General features: G+C 53.9%; 1 protein-coding gene across 1 annotated transcript in view; it reads right to left on the bottom strand.

The window, feature by feature from the left end:
* The window catches only part of ANKRD11 (ankyrin repeat domain 11), a 159634-nt gene that overhangs the window by 100837 nt on the left and 51520 nt on the right, over positions 1-7277 (bottom strand). The gene's annotated exons all lie outside the window — the stretch shown is intronic.

Genomic DNA, 7277 nt, shown 5'->3' with positions numbered 1-7277 from the left:
GGCATGCCCCCCACCCACAAACCCCCCGCTGGCTGCTGGGACACAGCTCGCAGCCACCGCGGCTGCAACCGCTCGCCCAAAAAGTCTGGTCACAAGCAGGTCCCCGGCACCACGCCGCACCGAGGGCCACCAAGTTGGAGGTTAATGAGGTTTCGAGGTGCTTTAAACTGCAAACCCATCAAGAGGTCATGTGTCCCTGGACCCCACCTTCCCATGCCGCAGAGTGGCCGGCGCCGCAGGGGCTGGTGCCGCATGGGGAGCATCACGTTGGTGCGGCGAATGAAGAAACCTGCTGGGTTTTCAGCCCAAGCTGTCGTCCTGGTGAGATGATTCACCACCATTCTGCCCTCGTCGAAATGCAGGAAAGGAGAAAAGCAGCTACGGGAACATTTCTTCTGATTAGGAAGGTCGGCACATTTTTAATAAAGGGCTCTTTAAAGATAATCTCATTTCGGTATTTACACATGTTAAAGAGGTTACAGAGATCGAGATGTAATGAAGTCAAGGAGGAGAGGACAATAAACGCGTGGCTGGGATGTTCCGGTGAGTGGCATCTCTCGCCTGTTGGACTAGAGGAGGGCTAACGCCGCAGGGCACGGACCCCGCGCCCCCCCGCAGAGGAGGCTCAGGCACCGGCAATCACCAACCGGCTGTTGCTCACTCACGAGAAATCAGCAGCGGGTTTCTGAACCCAACCAGGACCTCCAGCTTCTCTTTTTCCTTCAATCCGGCACATCCCGCCGCCCCGATGGCGAGCCCCTGGCACGCCGCTGGCACGCTCGGTCCGACAGGTTTGTGCAAGCCCTGTCGCTCTCGCCGCCAGCCAACGCGCGCACGCCGCCTCCCACCCCATCCGACACAAACATCTTCCAACGCCGCAGCAGCCTGGACTATAGGCAGAGCCCTTGTTTACCGGCACGCAGGCCTAATTTAAACTCCTGAAGTCATCCCCAGCCTTTTGCTATAGCAACCCCGGCGAATCTTCCCACTGTAATACGTGCGGAGCAGCTTTGCATCAGAGCTTTACATCGGCCGAGGTTAAACCTGACATAAGTCAAAACTTAAATATCTGCCAGCAGCTCCCGCTGTCAGCGGCGGAGTTTCGCAAAACCTCTGCTCCGAAGGCAGAGCTCCAGCGTGGCTCTTCACGTGCCACGGATTAATCCCGAGGAATTAGAAATTCTCCTGAAATGCTCAGCTCCCGCCCTCCTCCTCCTCTGCTCCACGTGCCCTGGTGTCGGTACCATGCACGATACGTGGTTTGCTTTACGACGATTCACCGCAATGCTTTGGGGACGGGGGGGGACACACAGCAGCTCTGCGTATGGCGCCGGGACGAGAAAGTTTAGGTCAAGCTTGGAATTATTTCTCTACCATGCTAGAGGAAATTTTGGTGCCTGTTCAAAGTTACCATGCTTTGTTGCAGAGGGTGCAAGAGACTAAAAATAACCCTTACATAAAACTACTCGATAAGTGCAAGACCAAGCAAAACAAAAGGAAAAATATATTCCGAGGGCAATGCTACCTCTAGAGCTCAAACGGCACTCGAGGGCCCCATCAAAAAACTTTCAACTGAGGCTGCACAGAAGCAGGGGGAAGCAGGGAAACCAGCACGGATCACCGGATCACGGGGGGGTAAAGCAAAGCTCTCCGGAACTGCAGGCATTTGGCACAGCTGCATCAGTGCCCGGTAAGTTGGAGCGGCCTCGTGAACCTACTGGGTTTGAAGGAGTAATTAGCGGAGAGTCACAGGCACGAGGGAGAGAAGTGAAGGAAGAACAGCATAAATAGGAAAATATTTGAAATTAATGAAATGAGTTGTTTTCAAAGCCAAATGGACTTGGAATCATCTCAGCAAACAGCCCAACAGGCGACAGAACTTCCCAGCTCGTTCTCCTTGCATCTTCTGCAGATATGGACCGACTGCAGCAGGGATTTCAAAACCAAGGCAGTATTTAAAGGAAACCCTAACGCCCTGATATTCACGGGGCGCGAGGTCTGCTACAGCCCCAAGCTGAGCTGTTCTCAGACCAGCAACCTTCCTAATAAATCTGGTGCTTTGTTTTTCAGTTGAATTTTTTGAGCTTCAATTGCCAGCAGGCAGGGACGACTTCTCTATTTTGAAAAACCATCCTGGAACAAAGCAAGCGGGATGGGCGTCAGGCAGGGTCAGCCCGAAACCCGAGGGGAGCAGATGTTTAGGAGGCAAATATACTCCCCAGCACCCTGGCAGTGATGGACAGGCTTCCAACCCATCAGGTGCTCTCAACTTTCTCCTTGCTAAGCTAAATGGCTTCTGTTTCCAAGCCCTAACGCATTGGATGAGTCTTCTGAGTCCCATTCAACCAACCAGCCTCTCCTTTTCTTTTTTAAGTGAATACTACATTAATCTCATTAGCTATGCTGCTGCAAAGCCCGTCTGCGAGTTGGTCCCACCTACTGCCCAAACCGCCTTCAGCGGCCCCCAGAACACAGGGAGCACTCTAACCCCAGGGGTACTGGGGAGCAAGAAATATTACTGGGTTTAGGATAAACCCGACCTTATGGTGCCGGGCCAGCGAATGCAGCAGTGGCCTAGAGCATCCCTGCTACCCTAATGCCAACGCTCCTGAGCATCGTTTCTGGGCGAGCAGTGCCGGTCGCTGGCCCGACCCAGCCCTCGTGCTCCCCGGCTCCAGCACACCCACACGCGGAATTTCCCTGGGCCACACCTACACCCACTCGCCAACCTTCAGCCACCTCCAGCCCCACGCCAGCTTCCCCTGCACGCAAACAACAGCGATGGCCGCTTCTGCGGAGCTCTCCTACTTCTGTAAAATCAAGTAACAAAATACAGGGGGTCTCGAGTGTGCTTGGACGTCATTTGGAAACCACTGCTTTGGCGCTTGCTCGTAACGTCACCGGAGTTTAGGACATCCTTTGGTGAGAACCCAACCCAGAAATCCCAACCAGCGCAGCCTTTAGTTCAGCCCCATCCCGTGTTCAGCCACGACTGAGAACAACAGGAACGCTCACGCTCCGTGACCCCAAACAAGTTCACGTGGGAAAACGCGGTGTTTAAAATGCAGAGAGTCACATGATGGCAACACACCCACACAAAACGCTCCAGCCTGTACCTGGGGAAAGAATTTAATCACCAGTTTCTGCTTCCCCCCGGGGAGCCAAGGCACCACCTGTGTCCAAAGCACCAGGTCTCCTCTTTTGCAGAGCTTTAGACCTGGCACGTGAGGCTCTGGAGATGCGGTGAAGCTGTGGCTGCTGCCCTGGAGGACACCAGCACCAGTACTGCACCAGGGACACAGGGACAAGGGGTGGGGGAGAGGATGGGGAAGGTGGCAAAGCCCTCTCCGAGGGCAGGAGCACCCATGTTGGACTAGGTGACCTGTATGGGTCCCTTCCAACCCAAAACATTCTATGATTCTATGTCTGCTCGGCACCGGGGAGGCCAGGAGGGATGCCCTGACAGGGCCATGCTCCCAGCAATGTTTTTTTGGTAGGTGCAAGGAGCCTGATGGCAAAGGTGTCCCCCCACGAGGGGCAGCCGGGGTCCCTCGGGAGGAAGCACCTCCACTGATGTCCCCAGCGGGTCCGTGGGCACGGATGTGCAAGCAGAAATCAGGGCAAAATAGCGCATGCGCCTGCAGAGAGCGCGGCGAGAGGGGGAGCGGGGCCGTTCATTGACCGCTCTAGGTCTGGTATTAAAAAAAAAACCAAACCCATCCTTGTCCTGATCACTGACATTAATTTTTGTGAGCTTATTTGGTGCTTCAGAGCTGACAAAACAGACCGGGGCAAGACCGAGTGCGATTCCTGCTTCCCGACACGTAGGATCGGAGGGCGCAAACGCAGCAGAGGGAAAATCTGCGTGCCGCCCTGCGGAACGGGGCAGCAGCCCTGATCAGATGGGTCCTTAAATGGGATTAAGAGGGAAGATGGCTCTGCTACACCCAGCCCTTTCCTCCAGGGCTGGGACCTCGTCCTCCTTACAGCCAGGTCTCCACCACAGGGAACCAGCCTTCTGCTTTTGCCCGCGTTGTTCTTCCGAGCCACTTCCCCCCCGTCTTCACCTCGCAGACCTCCCATCTCCCCCTGGCTCACAATTCCTCCTGCTTTGGAAAGTCTCCGAGATGCACATTATACAAGATACACAAAAATAAATTGTTTTTAATCCTCCAGATTCTAGTGCTCCCAAACAAGGATCTTAAAGAGCTTTACAAACAATGGATTAAGCCTTAAGACTCCCTGTGAGGTAAGAAAGCGCCTCTCCCGCAGCAGCAGAGGAAGGTGAGCGAGGCCGAAGGCTACGCAACGCGACTTTATCATCGCCGCCGCAGCAGCGACCCGTTTCTATACGCGCAAGCCAGTCTATCACCGATCCACCATCGGTCCAGCGGCACCTTTGCCATTTCGCTCCAGGCTCTGAAGCGGCTTCAAAAGCACCACGCATCTTCCCAATGCCAAACGCTTTCCTTCCCACCTCTACGCGTCGGGAGCACGGCTGGAAACGCTCGGCCCAAGAGAAACCATGGCAGGGCTGGCGGCGCCGCCGGGCCCCGCGGCTGCGAGGCTTCTCCTGGGAGCGCCGTTAGGATTTCGGGGCGGCAAGCTTTGCTGGGCAGGCGCGCAGGAAGCCTTCTCGAGCAGCTCACCGCATGCGATCCGGCGGGGAAAGGCACCTCCTCGCTTTGCTCCTCAACGTTAAAAGACGACTTCGGGTCACATGCTCGGGCTCCTCAGACTGCAACCCCTCTTAACGTGATGTCACGTACCCTTCGTGCATCCCGGCCTGTAAACCCCTTATATTCCTTCCCAAATATATTTTGCATGCATCTTGTAAACAAGCTTTACATCCTTTTGATCAGCGCTCTGCACGGAGCCCGGGAGGGGGAGGAGACTTCCTGTTCCACTATTGCAATCGCTCGCAGCAACGTGCTGCGCTCAGCTCTTGCCGCCCCGTGAGCAATGATGAAATTTTCTATTTTGGTGGCTTTTCCTTCATATATTTGTAGCAAGCGGGCTGCGCTCTAGTCCAGTATCGCTGTTGATCTGAATTTTTTTTTTTTTTTAATTCATTTTAAAGTGGCAGAGCAATTTGTGGCAGCGTCTCCCTTTTTCTGCCAAGACGGCCAACTAAGAACCCTGCTCCCTAGCCAAACGTTTTCACTCTGCCCGGCCTCTCCGTGTCCTTGCCACTTGCCTGAAAGCAGACGTTTTTGCAAAAGAACTCGCTTACAGAAAAACCAGCCTCCTGTATGCAGTAAAGCACACCGTGGTGTTCGCTTGCTATCGCTTATCTGCTGAAGATAAATCCGGTTTCTGCTTGCCCACGGGCAATTAGCCAAACGCTCACCAGCTGACACCTCCCTGTACCTCGTGGCCACTTCACGTGCCTGAAGCCTTCCTCCTCTCACCACCGGCCGCCCCCGAGAGGTGCAGCCGTACCTCGCTGCCACGGCCGAGCGCTGACACCAAAACACACCGTCCCGGTCCCAGGGGCGCGACAGCGGTCGGGAGCCGCAGAAGGCCGATACCTTCCTCCTCCCTTTGGAAAGAGCAAACACCCACCGGCTCCGGCGGCCACGGGAAGCCTGAGTCCCGCGTAAATGGTTAAAGGCAATCGCTCGTGCTCTCTTGTGACTCCAGCTCACCACTTCCACATCCTCCCATCGCCAGCTCCGAGGAGGAGCCGACAAACCCAGCGCGCTGTAGGCAGCCGAGCTGCAGCACAGGAATGTTTTGTCGTCGGTTACTAACGCAGCGTTTTGCATAGCGCGTTTCCAGCACTACACGCTCCTACATGTTCCATGTCAACAAGGGGAAAAAAATTGTCAGACCCAAACGAAGTCTTCCTAAGATGAGTTCTTAGCTGTACAGCAGGCTGCCAGGTGCTCCGCGAAGGCCCCGCAGGGATCTTCCCGCGTTCATTCCAACCCGGCCCTTTTGCGAACAACCTCGGCTCCTTCTCTAATGCTTTTCCTCTAGCTGAGACCTGCGCGCTCCCGAGCTCTGCCCGTCGCGGGCTTCCACACGGCCTGCAGCTGGGACAGGGATCACTCGGACCGAAACGCCCCAGGCTCGGCCGCCAGACAAGCAGCGAGGACCTGGCAGATTTAGGATACTGAAGAGGGAGGAAAAATAAATGCAGCACAGATCCTTCTGGGTTAAACCACTTCCAACTTCAAGGGAAAGCCATTTTTTTTTTTTTCCCCCCGACAAACAACATATTACAGGGAGCTGTGGGTGTGCTACTCTTACAGATGCTCTATGTGAACCAAAATTTGCTGAAATTATTACAGAAACATTCCACCATCTCCCAAAATAAGCATCTTTGTGTATCTTTGCCTGGTTAAATTATGAAAAAAGCCTGCATAGTGGAGCACAGTTTCCATTTCCTCGCATACTCCTACCAGGGCTGTGCTTACAAGCAAACGCACCGACCTTTTCTGAAAGAAATCAGTGTTTGCCGCTCCTTATAAATTTGCAGAATTTTGGCTCCTTTCCATTTCACCCACTTTTGAATACAACGCTCCCCGCCCCCACACAACTGTTCCCTCCTGAAGGATGACAGGCTATCCAAAAAAATACCGGGAGCGCTCGAGCTCCTTGTTCCCTCCCTGGATGGCATCGCTCCGGAGGCAGACAAAGGAGCGCCGGGAATTTCGGACCAACCTGTTGCGAGGAGCACCTCACCCTCGATCGCTGCACCAAATTTCTCCTGACCCCCAATAAGGGCCTTTTCCCAGATTTTCTATACAATCACCTGTGGCACATTTTAATTCTTTATTATTTTCCTATCAAACATTGGACCCCAAGTCCCTTAGGAAAGGCAACGCAGTTACTAGACGGATCACCCCACAACCTCGCTCCGCTTTTCCATCATTGCTGATGCGGTACACAAAGAATGAGATTTTTCAATTTGTTTTGTCCATGAGCCAAAAATTCCTTTTAATGGACTGAATATGGTGCCTGTGCTAGTCCCTCTCTGCTCCAGCTCAACTCTCGCTTACAACAGCCACTGCCTACAACGCGGAGTTGGCCTCCTTTTGCAGAAAAATAAGGCCAAACCAGCTTGAAAGCATGTTTGGAATCTGGAGATTAATTCCATGTAAACTAATGCATTCAAACCTCTTTGTAGGGCTTCAGAAAGGGCTGTCTGATCCCGGCGAGAAGTAGGGCAGCACATACCCATGCCGTACGATGGGGAGGCAGGCAGGGCTTGCTTCCCTTTCCAACCTCTTTACTTCAGCTCACAACCATTAATAAAGAAGCGTCCTGTC

This window comes from Egretta garzetta, unplaced genomic scaffold, assembly GCF_000687185.1.
Source record: "Egretta garzetta isolate BGI_Z169 unplaced genomic scaffold, ASM68718v1 scaffold582, whole genome shotgun sequence".
Taxonomy (NCBI): Eukaryota; Metazoa; Chordata; class Aves; order Pelecaniformes; family Ardeidae; genus Egretta; species Egretta garzetta.
This window is presented reverse-complemented; position numbering and strand designations above follow the sequence as displayed.